Source organism: Euprymna scolopes, chromosome 7 (assembly GCF_053919585.1).
Source record: "Euprymna scolopes isolate OS-2025 chromosome 7, ASM5391958v1, whole genome shotgun sequence".
In the NCBI taxonomy this organism is placed as follows: Eukaryota; Metazoa; Mollusca; class Cephalopoda; order Sepiida; family Sepiolidae; genus Euprymna; species Euprymna scolopes.
In genome coordinates, this window is record NC_136488.1 from 25,376,784 (window position 1) to 25,394,600 (window position 17,817).

Here is a 17,817-nt window from a genome sequence, read left to right on the forward strand (position 1 = left end):
TTATGTCATTTTTACTTTTAATTTCTGTTTAATGAATGTCAATGCCGGTGTACATCAAGAAAAAGTCCCTTCTGATCAATTTTTATGTAATTTCAGTTTAATTGTAAATTTAACATAAAACGTAGTCGTTTACTTTAAACTAATTCTGTTTCGGAAAAATATGTTATAATGAAAGAATATTTTTTAGTTTTTACTTTGAAATGTTTTTGTTTTGTTTTTTTTTTTTTGTTTTTTTTTTTTTTTTCAGAATAGTTTTATATAATAAAAATATATTTTAAAAGTTTACATAAAAAACTTTGAAATATATTTTTAATATAAAAATATACTTTTTTAGTATTTACTTTGAAATATTTTTTTAGAATGGTTTATTTAATAAAAAGTATATTTTAAAAGTTTACATAAAAAAGTATTTTCCGTTAAATATTTTCTTTTTTTTTTTTTTTGCAGAATGGTTTTATCCGTGTTTGAATAAATGATTAAGCGTCAGTTTTAGTCATTTAGAACTGCTTTAAAGCTTCACCACTCACTCATTTTTCGACCACATTTCAAACAATTATTAAAGTTTATCAATCAATATTTTAAGTTATAAATTTATGATATTTTTTACTAGAATATCTTGTCGTTTTCTTTTCCATGTTTAAGCTTAACCATATTGCTTTTTATGCTCGCATTTTTCTATTTTAATATAAAAAATATATCCTTTTAGAAGTTTACATAAAAATACTTTTTACTTAAAACGTTTCCTTTTATTTTCAGAACTGTTTTATATAATAAAAATGTATTTTAAAAGTTTGCATTAAAAAAGTATTTTCTTTGATTTTTTTATCATTACACATTGTAACAAAAAACGCATCCAATAAAGAAAAATTGACTGTTTATTTACTTTATTAAAGTAAATTAAGTACATACATACATGTGCATAAAAATAAATATAAATAAAAAATAAATTAAATGAAATGAATCTATAAATAAAAAGGAAAAAAAAAATTTTTTAAAAGTAAAAATAAAATAAAGTATTGATAAATTAACAAAGTAAAATGTTATATATCATCACACACCAGATTTAATTAGAACTTAAAACCCATCACTATTAATTTGACTTTGTTTTCTGCGTGGTAGTTCCAAATTTATCTTCCTGTTCCCATCACCATGGCGGCTTCTCTCTTTTGAAACACTCATCGGTTTTTTACACCTTTTTCTTTTTTTTCTTTTTTTTTGACAAAGGGATGTTATCCCGAAATATCAAAGATATTAGCCATCCCAGTCCCCCCAAAAACAGTAAGTCCCCATTTTCTGATTTTATATGTGATGTTATATGTGTCTTTGAAAAATAAACATATAGCATCTCACTATTCTACAAGATTTCCACTTGTTTGTTTTTGTTCATTTTCCACACCAATTCTCACACCGGTAACCCACATTGCTATAGCCTTCTAATATGTGTGTGTGTGTGTGTGTGTGTGTGTGTGTGTGTGTGTGTGTGTGTGTGTGTGTGGCTCAGAGGCTAAAGAATGAGGGTAGAGGGTTGTAAGTTTTGGTTTCGATTCTAGCTGATGGCACCCAAGTCATATATTTATATTTTTTAGTTTTGATTTCACTACTTTATATTAATATAATAATCGATAGAAAATTGTCTCTATAATAATGAATATGTAATCTGCATGAATTAAAATATCATATTTAAGTGTATCTTACAAATGGGTAACGCCGGGCAGTCTGACAGTAAATGATAAAACTACGCAAGTTATCCATCATAAATTTAAAAATGGGCAAACAAATAAAAATGAAAACTGTTTACATTGGAATTAATAAGGACTCCTTTGTATTCCTAATTCCCTAAATTATCATTTTTATTCTTATTTTTTAATTTCCATAATTTTCCACTTAAATTGGTTTAGGAAAAATAACTTTAAAAACTAGTTTTACAATTATTTCCCTTTATTTCTTAAACATACTTTTTCTGACTCCTTAATATTACAGTATTGTTTTATCATTACCTGTCCATGGTCATACTAAATAAGAATATGTAAAGTTTGTAAGTATATATTTTTGGTAGTTTCTGAATTTTATCTGGACAGAAAGACAACTTTTTTATATAATAGATACCTTTATGTGAAATAAGCTTTATATGATATTTCGGTCAAATATATGCTTTCTTCAGATACCTATTATAAGCGGAAATAAAGGGAAATAATTCTTAACTAAAATTCTCCCCTAAACTGAAGAAACAAAACGAAAGTAAGATGACGGACTGACATAAAATACGTTATCGTTTTTCGATTGTTAAGAAACAGTTCCATGCTCATACGAAGTGTTCTTGCTAATTCTTATAACCAGCAACAAATGAAATTATTCTCATGACAACTATAAAAAAATAAACAGTTATTATTTAAAAAAAAAAAAAAAAAAAAAAAAAAGCAGCATATTAGACAAAGGAATCAGGTAAAAACGAAAGGGAGCGTTTTCCTTCTTTTTTTTCTTTGGGTCCTTCTTCTTTTTTTTTTTTTTTTTTACTCTAACTTATTCATTTTGAAATCGATCATTTTAAATGGTATTAACAAAATTACAAACAAGACACAAAGTTCACTAAGGAAAAAAAATTGGAAGATTTTGAGTGTGTTATGTGGGAAGTTTTAAACCAATAAGAAAACTAATATAGTCAAGACATAGAAAAATAAGAAAAAACATTGTAGGCAAGATATGGAAGAACTTTACAGAAAGACACTAAAACGGCATAGCTAGAACATGGCACGACTCAAAAAACACTTGAGAAACAATATGTCAAAACTCAAAAACTCAAAAAGAGTATCAAGAAAACTTTGAACGACAAAAAATATCTGTTTCAAGATTCTTAGAGACGTTCTCAAGTAAAAATGATCAAAATAACTGATTCTTTTCTTGGTATTCTGTAATCAACCCAATTGGAGAATTTAATTGCAGTCTTGAAAAAAAGGGCACATTTACAGCATATTTTCAAAGATACATAGTCAGACGAGAAAAAATTTGACTGTTGATTGGAAAATTCGAAGCTATTGTGGTTGAAAAGTATGTTAAATAATATACTACAAAAAAAATCCAAGAGATATTTTGTTTAAGGATATCATTTTTCTATTTACAAAATTTTATGATAAAAAAAAGTTCGCTTTTTAATATATATGGGCCATATCTTAATTTAATCAAAAAGGAATCAGATTATAGTTCATTTACAGAAGTAGTAAATAAGGAATGTAAAATATTTAAATGGAAAACTTACTCTAGACATGTTCAAAAGTCTAATATTTGTGTAAGATCTTTCATCCCAAGAGATGTTGTTATAAGATCACGTCCATTATCAAAATTCAGAATAAATATTACAAAATACAGTGCAAGAATATAAATGAATAATAAATCTATACCAGGACACTACAAAAATTGAAGAAAGAGCTATTTTATACACACTTTCAAAAGAAACAAACAAAAACAGAAAATTCACGATAAAAGGAACATTTGTAACTGTAAATATTAATGTTTAATTTCAGTTTGCCACAGGATCTGAATTGATTCTAATGGATAATTTAACATTAAAAAAAAATGACGAATCAAAGCTAATTACTTTTTTTAATGCCAGTGGAATAACAGATAAAAACTTATATGTTTACATGAATGCTAATGTATAATTATGAACAAAACAATGAAAATGAAAACATTTATTATGGATCGATCTCGAAGCCTATTCAGAATGGATTCATTTAATTTAAGGAACCTACCAATGAATATGTTTTGTAATTGTGCAAAGACAGATTCGAATATTATAGAAAAATTTTAAAAAGAGAACTTAAATCAAATTTTCATGATATTTTTCTGAAGCCTTAAAAAGGTGCTCAAAGACAAAAGTGACATTCAAATAAAAAAATAATGCACAACCAATTTTTAGACCAAAAAGACCAGTTTATGTAACAAATAATTCTAGTTTGTGCTGATTACTCAACTGAACTAAACGATTGTTTAAGATCCTATAATTACCCATTATATAGTCCTGATGATATATTTGCAAAATTAAATGGAGGAAAAAATATTCTCAAAACTCGATTTATTAGATGCACATCTGAAAATATTAAAGGAAGAAAACTTACAAAATTATTAAGTATAAATTCAATTAACTGTATAAAGGTGTGAAAGATTGTCTATAGTTTTTCATAACCGAACGATGTTTTTTTTTTTTTTTTTCGGAAATTAATTCCTAATTCAGCCACATAAATTCTTTCGAGTTTAGAAAAAACAAAGTCAAAATTTTGTTCATGTTTTTTTCCATTATGAAACGTTCCCTTATTCTCTCCCCCCCCTCTATCTATCTATCTATCTATCTATCTATTTCAATCCCAATTGATCGTGAACTTGCATGTTCTTTTTCCCGTTAATTTGTTCCTTTCATCGACAACATGTCACCTCATATGCAAATTACTGGCACGTGTGTAACTATTTGAAAATATCAATCTATAAAATTTCTTTTTTTCTCCTTTTCCCTCCAAATCCCGTCACCTGACAGGCCAAACAGAGGCACGATTGCTTACGCGAATAATACTTTCTATTTCAAGATGGAACTAGAAATATTTCAACAAATGATAGATGCCTATGTGCAAATGCGCTATTAACGTTTTGTATTACATCTCCACAAGATTTGCTGTTCTTGATACAATTGTTTTTGATAATGGATCACGTGATGTATTAACAGATCCTGATCCCATTTTAATATATTTGATTTTGATAATAGAAGTCATTTTACGGTTAAAGATTAAAGAATTTAGATATTTCTGCAACTGCTTCATACCAACCAATATTTTGTAGATATGTTTAAGCAAGCATTAAAGACATCAGATGGAAGTGAATATGAATTTTACAGCTGCATATCACGTGATGTATTAACAGATCCTGATCTTATTTAATGGATTGGTTCAGTGTCTTGCAGTCTGTTAAAGAGATTTTACAAGAATACCAGTCAAGGACCTTGCTAGTTACTTGCCATTTTTTATGTTCAGTACTGGATATTTATTTTTTTTTATTTTCAGTATATTTTCCTTATCATTTTACTTTTGTATTTTTCCTTTTTATTTTAATCCTTGGTTTCGTATTTATATGTTGTATACGAAATTGCAAACAGAAGAAAACTTTGAGGCTAGCTCTGTGAGTTGCCATTTTATTCTCTGTCTCGTTATTATTTGATTTACGAAGGGAAGACAATCATGTCAAATCAAAATATTTGTGTAAATAACAAATATTCATATATCAAATTTCATGATATTTGGGACGTATGTTAGTGTCTATAATATTGCATTCAGAAAAATAATTTACCATACATAAACGAACCATACACCTAGGAAGGCTCGTAAGCACATCTGCCGAGAGAGAAGAATATTTAAAAGCAAAAAGAAATGTAAATATTGCAAAGAGAAATAATTCCAAACGTTTTCATGAAAAAAAAGACTAAATTTGTATTTTGTGTTCGTTCTTATAAAAAATGATTGTGTGACAGAAAGTTGAATGGACAACATTCCTATGGAACAATGTCTTTCCAACAAGGAATTTACAAAGCTTTATTGAGATCAGATGTTTCTTCCTATGTTCCTTTGTTTTCATTATGGAATGCTGTAAGTTTTTTGTTTGTTTGTTTGTTTGTTTTTTCAGCAATTTCCTAAAAAATAAGTTACGTCCCGACTGAATGCATTTGAAGCAAGTAGGTACTCATGTAAGGAATAGAATTTCTTCCAGCAGAAAAGAAAAAGATATCTCTCTGTGATCCTATAAAGTAAAAAGGCGAAGCCTCATTCTAACATTTAAAACAACTTTATTAAGTCGTCTTCGTTGTAGTGATAATAAAAGGAAATGATAGAGAACGGTGTTAGAAAACAAATACATTTACGAGTATGCACAAAGACATACACTTAGAAGGTCCACGTGGTGTTAAATAAATATGCTATTAGCAGGCAAGAGAGAAGATTAAATGATAGGATGAATGTCATGTTTGAAAGGAAAAGAAGAGTTCACAGATGAGAATGTTTTGTGTACATAGGTGGTGTGTGTGTGTGTGTGTGTTACATTATTAAGTCTGTGTGCATAGTAGTAAGATCTTGGATTCTTCAATCTTCTTTTCAAAGTCGAAAATTCAGTAGGATCATGTTGGATTCTTGGATCTTCTTGCTGAAGTTGAACCCAAGGCCAAGCGGCACAACAAAATTTTGGTTGCATTCAAAGATAGAAATTTGGAGGCTGGTCCAAACAATGTGATGAGATGGGAGTCACGTCTTTTGGTTTAGAAAGAGGAAGTAAACTCGCTTGAGATATGGCATTTGATTGGACAAGCCAGAAAAGAAGCTAAATGCTTGCACGAATCAGTGTTGAGTTAAGCATAGATTCAAAATTGTTAACCAATACCTGCTGTTGTCAGTGCTACTACTGATACTGACGTTACTTAGTGGCTTGTTCTGTCGGCAACTCAAAAACAAAACTCACCATGTTACATGAGAGTAAATGGCGAACTTCAACTAACTTAGTCTTTCTGAGGATGCAGACGAAGTGACATGGCTTAAATACAGTGGATTTATGGTGTGCATTTTGATGACAGAGACTTCCTATTATTGAGTCAGCTCTGTGTTGTAACTGTTTATAGTGGTCTGGACATATTCAAAGAAATTGCTGCTGGATAAACAGGTGTAAACACATTTCAATTAAGGAAGACAAGGAAGCAGGAGACTGATAGACTAGTTGTAGAGAAAAAACAAGTTGAGAAATTTGACTGGTACCAAATTAGATCTTTTTTTAACAGTTATTTCACCTCTAACAAGGCACAGTTCCACTTAAATGAGCAACGAGATGTCTGTTCACATTACAATTCTGCATGTCAGTACAGTCAAGGAAGCAGGGGCCCGGGAGAGAATTCCAAAGTCTAGCAGTTCGAAAAAATTCATAGAGAAGAAAGCTTTCCAGCATCTAGAGATTTTCAGAGTGCAGAGGTGGGATTTTGCTGCTTGTTGAGTTAGTCAGGGTTATTTACGTTGAGGGAGTAAAAGTGCTTCAAGTTTATCGGAGCACATTCTATTAAAATACTTGTAAAACAGGCACAAGGATGCAATATTTTGGCAATGGGACAGATTAAAAACTTTACTTCTTGGTTTTGTGACTCAACCACCTGTGATGATCAAAAATTACATCAGTAACAGTTAAATTAAAGCTGAATTGGAGCTTTTTATTGTGAACAATCCCTGGTTGTCTTGCTGATTCAATTTGTTTGTTGGTGATGCAATCCAAAAGAAGGAAAAATAACTTCAGCGGAATTAGGAGATTGATAATAATATTTAATAATAATATTGTTTTGTGAAGGAAACCATGACAAGGTGTAGAATTGTAGCCATAATTGTTTTGTCTTGGATATGTTCCTGAGGTCGAGGTTTTAGAGTTGACTGTGTCAGGAACTTCTGGTGGAAAGTTACTTAATTAATATGCACAGGTTATTTTACCAATTTAGCCAATCAGGGCAAATTCAATTTTGACATGATGAAGAAATTAGCTGAATTAAACCCTCAGACCTCGTCCGCCCTCACCCATTACCCTACTATAAGATGTGCAGAGCATTTTTCACCAGTTTTGAGCAGTTGAGAGTTGAGTCTAGACACCTCTCCACCCACGCTACACCTACCCCGCTCACTGACTGCAAGAGAGAGGAAATGGAGACAATCAGTCCTCGCAAAAGCTATTTTGAGCAACTGTTCACACACGCTGTGTTGTTGAAAATAAAGAGAAATCACAAAGATCTTTTTTTACATATCTGTAAAATAATAGTATTGCATCCAGAGTTTATTTAATAATTAATCTTTATAAAAAAAACAAGGACTTTCAATTGGAGTTATTTTATTTTTGCCTACATAATTTGTGGCTCAATAACAAACGAATGCCATCCATTGTTGAAATAATATTGGAGTTGATTTCTTCCAAGAGACAACAAGCAGGAAAAGAAGGTCAGCTAACCTAACGCTGGTGGATAGTGGCCTACAGCACGCATATTTTCCTGGAGACTTTGAGTTGTTCACTTTTTTTTTCAATATTTTTTATAATTTCTTTTATTTTTTAAAATTTTTGTTCTTTTTCCTATGGACCACTGATGAGGCAAGGAATACAGAATTCACGCACGAACCCCATCATTGTATAAGTGACCAAGACCATGCTATTGAACTTTCTTGGGTGTTCTGAAATCAGAACCACCTAGAACTACACTTTTGTACTGGTGAACACTACGGTCTTCATCTTGTTACAAATGGTTACCATTTGTTGACATATATCAAACATGGCAGGTACACCCTTGTGGGGTGTAAATCTGCCAATATAAATTGTTTTTTTTTTTTTTTTTTAAATCTTAATAATTCTGTTAAATGCAAAGAAATAATTTGTCATTTACACCCAAATAAAATAACCTTTTAAAACCATGATTTAACAAAATTTAGACTAACTGGATCTCTTTACCGTTAAATATTCTTACATCTTCTAAATTTAATAAGTTTAATATTGTAAGTCAAATTTATCCACATTTAATACAACTGTATTTTAATTCCTTTTTCATTCTCTACTCCACTCATGCTGCCTCCGCCGTTTTGATTTTCTATAAGTTCCAATAAAGAAATAAAGAAGAAATGAATTAAAATACTGCAGTATTAACAAATGTGGATAAATTTATTAGGTTAACTTACAATATTAAGCTCATTAAGAAAAAAAAAGGTGAGGAAGAATATTTTTATTCATTTATTTATTTATTTATTGCCCTTTCTCTGTTCATCCACTACTATTAAAGTAACAATCAGCAGTTGGTACAAAAAAAAAAAAAAAAAAAACAGGTACAGATTTTCGTGTTTTTTTATTCTCCTCTGTTAAATATTTCAGTAAAATTCTAAGCCACATACATATTTTTTTCTTTAATAAAAAAAAAAACTAGCAGGGGTGGCCAGCGTTGCCCAGGTGTTTGGAAGTGTGGTAGTAGGCAGGCAGTACTGCAAAGGAGGAAAAGAATGTGAAAAAAAAAAGATAGTGAATTAAATGAGTTGGTAATTAACTTTTGCCCAGGTGGAGGATATTAGCAGAAAGACGAAATAAAAAATTTTAAAAAAAGATAGAGAGAGGTGGAATCAAACTCGAAAATGTAGAGTAATTAGTCTTTCTTGCTAACCATTACGTCATAGTGGATAGTGAATTCAATGAGTGAGGAAATCACTGAAGAATCAAAGAAGTCAGTGCAAAAATGAAAGTTGCTTTAAAACCTGGCCTGGAGCCAGTTAAGCTTTCCACTTTCTTTTGTGGTATTTTTTGCTTCCCCACGAAAGCAAATTAGACATAAAGGTCGTTTTTAATGTGGAGGAAAACCAAGAACCAATTACAGAACAGATACTACCCGACTCAAATGCCGGGAGTTGGCTGTTGCATTCGATTAGTTTCACTTTATTTATATGAAAAAGACAAACACTTGAAACAACAAGGGAATTTTTTAAAACACAATCAAAAAAATCTAGGAAGTATAAGAAAACTTCTCCCGGAATCTAACCGACACGAGAACCCCAACGCAAAAAGGCTTTCGTGGACATAAACAAATGCGCTACCCATTTTTCCCTTAATATAATAGATATATTTTGCTTTGGAGGAAAAGATATGCCCAGCGTTTTTTTTTTTTATTTTTTAGTGCAAAACTGGTTGAAAATGAGTTACTGTTTTGTTCCCCTTTCAGTTTTTCTAAAAAACCTAAACCTTTGTAAAATCAAACACGGTTTTAAAAAGAAAGAGCAACTGTGAATTCTTTATTTTTACCAACCATAAAAAAATGGACGTGCTTCAGGGAGTGTTAAAATAATTAGTGAAATTACAAATACCACAACAACAATTATACGAACACCAGAAATGCACAAATGAAAAAGAACAACAAATACAAGAACAATTGGTACAACAACAACAACAACAACTACTAATAAAACTACAGGTCTAACAACATAAACATTAACAGCATATGGAGGAGTTACATGTCGTAAAAAATAATGCATCAACTGAGAATTTTCACAAGATTCCAAATGGAATGCGGTTGACAACTTCTGCTATGTACGAGAAGATAATTCATTTTCAGCTTGCAATAGAAGATACAAAGACTTCTTTAATATAGACTGTCAGCATTGGTCAGACCAGAAAAAAGTTTGTTTTCCATTCTGGAAATTGGAGATTGCTGGGCATAATGAATTTGTGGATTTTATTTCACCACAAAAAACTTTGCAGCTATCTATTTTTTTAGCACGAAAATCTCTTTCATCCATAAACGATGGAAATACTTGAATCTGGTAAAAAACGATGAAGATGACTTCAAACATATGTGGCCATGGTTAATAAACATTTCAACAAATTTACACCATCAGATCTCTATGCGGACAATTTTGAATGTCTAGTATTTGCACAAGGAATGACATCAAACTGAGATGTTGAAATCAAAAGGCATGTTCTAACAAAATTAAAAAACGAACCAAGTTTAACACTATCACAATTCACAGATGACTCTCAGAAGATAGAATTTATTTAAAAAGACTCAAAATCTATCGAATCTGGTATCACACATATAAAAAAAGTAGCCAAACCTAAAACGCATGTAACAAATAAAATGCAGGCTACTAAAAATGGCCACACATATCCACACACTTCTAAAATAGAATTTTCAGAAAGAAAAATTCCGTCCCCTTGTAATCGATGTGGAAAGACTGCATACATCTGTCAAAAAATGTTTGACATGTAAAAACATAGGACACGAAAGTTTCCATTGCAGGAATAAAAGTAAAAGTAAAATGAAAACTGAAAATAAGGAGAGAAGGTTTATGCAAATATGTCTAGCGATTCTGAATAAAGAAATCAAAATACAATTAGACTCAGGTTCAGATATTAAATTTAAATACATGGAAAAAAATTGAATAGATCCACAATTTTAAGATCACACAAAACAGCAAATACCATTAACGGTTCACAAATCAAGTTTGAAGGAGAATTTTTGATCGTCACTATTGGAAAAAACTAAAAAAAACTAAACGTCTATGTACTAATGAATGCCACGAATGTATGCGGTTCAGACAGGATGTATGAATTTAATTTATGGGACCTGCCAATTTCCACGTTCTATAAAAAGCAAAATCAGAAGCAAAAAGGCCAGACAGAATAAAACAGAATGAGAAAACGAACTGAATTTAACTATGCAAAAATTAACAGAAAAGTGTCAGAAAACAGAAATTATTAAAAGACTCAAAGGATATTAAATCTGGCATTGCACATATACAATAAAGCAACCAAATAATCTGAAACTGCTAATATCTATATTTTACAGAAAAGTAGAATCAGTTTCATCAAAAACAAAAAGGCCAAACAGAATAAAAATTATGGCTTAGTCTAAGTCTGCTGACCCAAATTCTCTTAACATTCGACCAAATCAGCTTCAGGAATCCGAAGCAAAGGGGAAAAATATTAGAAACCAAATGGTACCCATTTTTTAAAAAAATGGTAAAATCTCATCAAGTTGAAATTTCAAAGGTAAATGAAAAATTCTCCGGGCAAAGTAATGACTCCCAATAAAACCTTTAAAAATACTAAACTGAAGAAAACCTTAAAGTTAAGTGGGGAAGGTATCCCTGCTCTTAAAAATGTTAGTCCAAAAAATACTTATTCGCAAAATTACCAAAAAGTCACAATTATTTAAGAGAAGTGAACTATCGGCAGTTAAATGTAAAACAAGGAAATAAAACTTAATAAAAAATAAAGAAATTTACTGAAAAGTAGGAATTTTTATGCTGATGTATTAAAATCGAAACACTTAGAAATTCAAGTCATTGGCAGAAAGGAATTCGGCCTTTTACTAAATTACTTTACAAATATTTTTAAATGCTTCTAACTCATCTTGCGAAACTACCAAAACTCAAATTTTTTAATGTCATTAGTATCATTATTCTGTATTATCTTTACTAGTATGATAATTATTATAATTAGTATTATTAAATTTATTACATTTTATTAATTTAATTAATGTTCAGTATAATTGCAATCTTTAGTATTTCTCATTATTGCTGGTAGCAACTTTATAACCATTGCTTCGATCGGCAGTAATAGTATTGTTGCTTATTTAATAGTATTATTGTCTTACTATTCTTTTACTTTATTAATGACAATGGTACCCCAAATTTTTAATTTATGGTAACAATACCTCTATTATCTCCATATTTCATTTTCATTAATCATTTCATTTAACTTTTTACTACAATATTTATCTTAATTTTATTATTATTATTATTATTATTATTATTATTATTATTATTATTATTATTATTGAAATTGTTGATATTGTTATTACTTTATAATGGCTATGATTTTATCATTTTTTAATTTAGTTTTTCGTTATTAATGTTAGGATTAGAATGATCTAGAAAACACCTATTGTATCATGCATTTCTTTCCATCTGGATCATTTATGCTGTCTGTATAAATGCCTACACATTTGCACGTTCAACTTGATTTGACGTAATTTTTAAATATAACGTTTGTTTTGCCAGTAGACGCCTGACCAACAATAGAAGTAAATGAATTGATTGATTTTAAGTGATTGAAATTTGATCTAACTTTATGCTTTTTAGACATTTTCGGCAATTGCACATAGATTTTTATATTCCTTTAAGTTATATTGGATTTCTTTTCCAGCTAAATTAGATTATTTTTCACTCGGAAATTATTTGCACATTTTGGCTGACATTGAAATTTTGAAAAAAAAAAACAAACAAACTTTTCTTTGCTTCTTGGATTTATAATTGAGTGCATGCATTCTGGACCGCTTGTATTCAGTCTGTCTTTCCATTTTTCACATATTTTAACCGATATGAACATATTTTTTTGCATTTCATGACAAACCATCATAAAGTGCTGTTTCATTTAATGCTATAACCAGCAAATTCTTAGCTCGGCTATGCTAATAATTTGCTAATTTCTTTCTTTCCTCCAAAGAAAACCATTCTTTGAAACTCAGTGAAATAAGAATATCTAAAATATTGCTTTTGGAGTATTCTGTCGAACGATAAATTTCCTTGTAAATTTTAATTTATAGTTTTGATTTCTTTTCATATATATATATATATATATATATATATATATATATATATACACAGGTTATTAAGGTAAATGAGAAGATGGAGGGGGTATCTGTTGGGGCAAATAAATGGACCTATTTCAATTTTGTCCTATGTTTGCAATGGAAAATTACTTCACTCTTGGAGTTTATAACATTAATATTTTTATTTTTATAAGAGAATATTATTAGAGCTGCCTCTGAGGTGCAAAGTTGGCAGAATCTAGAGCAGGGGGAATAAGGGTTATTTGTTTTTTAATCGCATATTTTAAGAAGAAAAGTATTCGATTAGATCTAACTAAAGTTGTTAGGGAAGTGTGATTATTATTATTATTGTCTATACTTTTAAAAGAATATATGTGAGATGAGATATGTTTTTAATTGGAAAAGATGATGCATATATGTAAGTGTAGGTTTTAAATTAAAAGTGGTAGATTGAGTCATCAGATTTACAGAGGGGACATCATTATTAATAGATTCTGGGGGAGGAGTAACATTAGATGGGTTATGTTCCTGATTGTTATCAATAAAATTTTGATTTAATAAAGAGTGGGGTATGAAATACGGTTTATATTATTGCTGTTAAGGTTAGTATGAGGCAACTCAGTCACAGTGTATGAATAAATAATGCCACTGTATATGCAATCATTATTTAATGGACATTTGTGGGAAACTTGGCTGTTGCAATTCAAGGAAATGGTGTTTTGTGTATTAATATTTTATGCATAATTAATTTTCCTATTGTTGTAATTTATTATAATTTGTGCTAAATTCGGCATGGTAGAGAAAGAAATTTTCACAGTATTTTTTATTTAGTATAAAATGATATTTATTGGGTATTTTAAAGAATTTTCCAAAAATCTTTAAAATTCTTTGGGGATGTTGGTTTTAAAGTTATTATTGTAATGTTGAATCATAAAGTATTTTTCCCCTTGGTTTCCTAGATTTATTGGTATCTTTATTGCGTCTTAAATTAGTCAGAGTTATATATGTTTATTGTTTATATCATTACTGTCAGTGGCTAGGTTTTTATATTTATTTTATTTTTTTATTTATTTATTTATTTTTTTTTTTTTACAAAGGCATCACCATATTATCAAGGCCCAGAGGCCACTCAAGGATAAGGGTTAAAGAGTGTACAGTAGAAATTGGTCAATATAATAATCATTAGTAATGAAAATTTGGTAAATTTAATAACTTATATGGAACGGCTCATCAAGAACTTATTTACTTTAGACTTGAACACAACCATATTGTAGTCAGCCGGAAAGCAGGAAAACGGAAGACAATTCCACAGGCGTGCAGTTCTAAGAAAGAAGCTTTGTTCATGGAATCTACATTTAGGTTTAGGCACAGATAAAGAGTGGGGGAAATTATTGATAGTGTTTACAGCTAGACGAGTGTTTCTTGTGAAAGTTTGGCGAGGGAGGACCATAGATTGAAGCTCAGTTGAACACTTACGATATTTAGGGTTACAAGAGTTATTATTAGAATATGAAATCCCTTGTGAGTATCCTGAGATATGGAGGGCATTGTTATGAAATTGGAGTTTTCTTCTAAAATAGATTTATTATCTGAGCATTTAGAAATTCTGTTAGATATAGATGGAATAATGGATTTAATGATAAATTTGACGTGGTTAAAGAATTTATGAATATAAAACAGGGATAAATTTTAAAAAGGCCAAAATGTATGTTAAGTGTAATGTCTAGAAAATTGGAGGTTTTTTTCTTATTGTCAAAAGTAAGAGTGAGTCTAAAGTCTTTGAAGAAATCACGGATCTGATTTATATTTCTGTTATATAATCTATTTCTTGCCCTAGTGATGAAAACGGAATGGCGTCATCTCTAAATAGACCTTCTTTTCAGTTTCTACCATTGAATTTGATTTTAAGTTCACTTGTGAAGAAAAAGCCAACTAAATCAGTAATTTAACTGAGGCAGAGACCCGTAATAATATCAAAATTGTAAAGGGTATCTTTCCTCATCCAAAGTTTGTTATTAAAAAGTGAGGAGAGATTTTCTGGCAAATAGTATAAGTTTACTTTCCTGGTTAATAAAATCAGAATTATTTTTAGTTAAAATTACAGCTTTCTTAAGTAGTACTGTAGAAATTGACTGATAATAGTTATCTCTATCGAAGGTATTAAAATTTAAATGGGATTTATGTTTAAGATTAGAAAACCAATTGATTACTTTGCCAGAGAGGTGAGTAAATTTTCTTTTTGGAAGCTAGGAATAATTCTATCTAAAAATTTTTACTAATTTTACCTAGATCAGATTTAGAGGGACAAATCAATCTAATCGAAGGGTTGTTGAAAAAAATTTTGTTCTGGTCTTTAAGAGAAACCCTTGGAGTAACAGGAACTAAAATCTCTGTATAATTACTTAAGGATTCAAATAAAGACTTTGCTTCATTTTTTATCTGATGGATAGAATGAGGAAGAGCAACTCTATAAAATTTGTAAAGTTCTTTGCAAATTACACAGGTAAAGTAATTTAATTTATAGTAGTTTTTAGTTTTGTCAGCAAGTACAAAAATCTTTGGTAACGCATTCTTTTTTTAATGAAATTATTGATTTTGTGTATTAGCAGGGTAAGGGTATTTAATTTTGTTTCCAAATTTTGATTCTCTTAGCTAAATTAATTAAAGCCTCTTTAAAATCATCTAAAAGGTTATTCTATTTGGGAAAGAAATTTATTTTAAACCATAGAAGGGGCCAGGTAGTCTTTTGGCTGTCTTCGTTTCTCTATAGGAGTTTCATGAAAGGCTAGAGTTAAGTAGGTCATAGTTATTGAGAGAGTTATTGGAATTTATGCGAGAGGATTTATCATTGATAGATTTTAATTCTAAATCATAATGATATGTTTTCCATCTTACATTAATCATGGCCTTTTTTAAAGTTTAGATAAATTTATTTTAGGCCTCATTAGGAGTCAGTATATTTTTAGAGGAAAGGAGAATAAATTCCTTATTAAACGTACGGAGATAAGTTAAAGAAACTCAATCCTAGAGGAATAGAGCTAGTAAAGAAAATATTTTTAACAAAGTAAACTTATCATGATAGAGAAACGTCAACACTGTTAAGAGGAACAATTAAAATTGTGCCAGTTGGCACAGTTTAATATTCAAATTTAAAATCGTTAAATACAATTTAGGCGCGCAGTGCAATTGATTGTTTTGGCGCGTTAAAAAAATGAAAAATGACACCCACGCAAATTCCGGCGTGACCTTTATATACCAAAGGTGCGGACCTAGTTGAAAGCACCCCATGTGATGTCTTCCGTCCAATGGAATTCCTCCTAGGACACATTTTAAAACTAATTTTCTAGAGCTCGTTTGGAGCCGATCAAATCAAATATAAACATGCACAAACACAAAATCTATCTCTTTAGTCTCTTAGCCTTTCGAGCATTCTTTCGTCTCTTTAAACTCTTCCGACTCATTCAACGCTTTCTCATTAGGACTTACCACGCGTGCAAACATCAATTATTTCATTTCCACTGCTCCGTGCATTAATACTCTCTTTTAAAGACGAACATTAATATTGTCTCTGTTACAAATTTGAACATTCAAAGAACACAAAAAAAGAGACTCTCCATCTTTCATATGAACTCAAAAAAAGGAACTCTGAAATATTGAGAACTATGTTTTAACTTGTTATTGTTTGTTATTTCTATTCCAGAAATAAACCTCCGTTTGTGTTGCACATAAGATTTCTTATTTTTATTTTTATTATTTGTGGAGGAAGTCAGTTCCAAAAAAAAGGCCAGGCGACCCCCACAAAATATATTAAATAAAAGATGAAGAATAACTTTATTATATCATCAGATCAATGCGAATAGAATAGGATAGAAAAATCGAGTTTGTATTACAATCCACAGAGGTATAAAGAAGTGGTCAAAATTTTTTAAATATAACAAATAAATGTTATCAAAGGCGAGATAAGTTACTCTGGAGAAGTTTTTAGTGGTTTTGCTTACTTTAAAACGTTTAATGGGTTCGAAAATCATACAGTGTTTAACGATATATGTGAACAAGACAAATAGCGATGAGCTGACTGTTAAATACATGAAGTTTGGAAAAATGTGTTAAAACTAAAAAATTATACAAATTACTGTTAAAAACACACCCAACATATGTCACGGTAACATGTAATCTAGGGATTGTCCGCTTATGAATAGTAGGATAGGGCTGGAGTAGGAAACAAATTGAAAAATGCTGATAAGGGAACGTTGGATTATGGCCTGGGCAACGTCTGATTTCCCAGGTAGAGGTGTGAGTGACGGACAATCGAACTGGTATGAATGTTATAAGAATAGCAAAATATTTCTATAGCAGAAGAATGTTTAAGAATAATTAAACCAGATAAATATGTAAAACAATAAAAATGTTTACATAGATTTTAAATAATATAGGATTGGAATGTTTTGTTTACATAAACAAATACATTTTATAGTTTTACCAAAACAATAATGACTGACCTGGATCTGACGTTAGAGAATGAAACGAAGAGATCGTTTTTTTTATATATACACGTAATCATTTAGTCAGAGAGATTCAGTCAAATGGAGACAGACCAGGCAATTAGTTGGAGAGAGAGTCTGTGTCAAGACTGATGGGCGCCAATCTCTTGATATTCACAGGAAGCATCCGAGTAGGCAGTAGGTAGA

The 17,817-nt window shown here is 30.1% G+C and overlaps 1 protein-coding gene across 1 annotated transcript in view; it reads left to right on the forward strand.

The window, feature by feature from the left end:
• LOC145279657 (uncharacterized) overlaps positions 1-17,817 on the forward strand; it is an 82,869-nt gene that overhangs the window by 21,815 nt on the left and 43,237 nt on the right. The gene's annotated exons all lie outside the window — the stretch shown is intronic.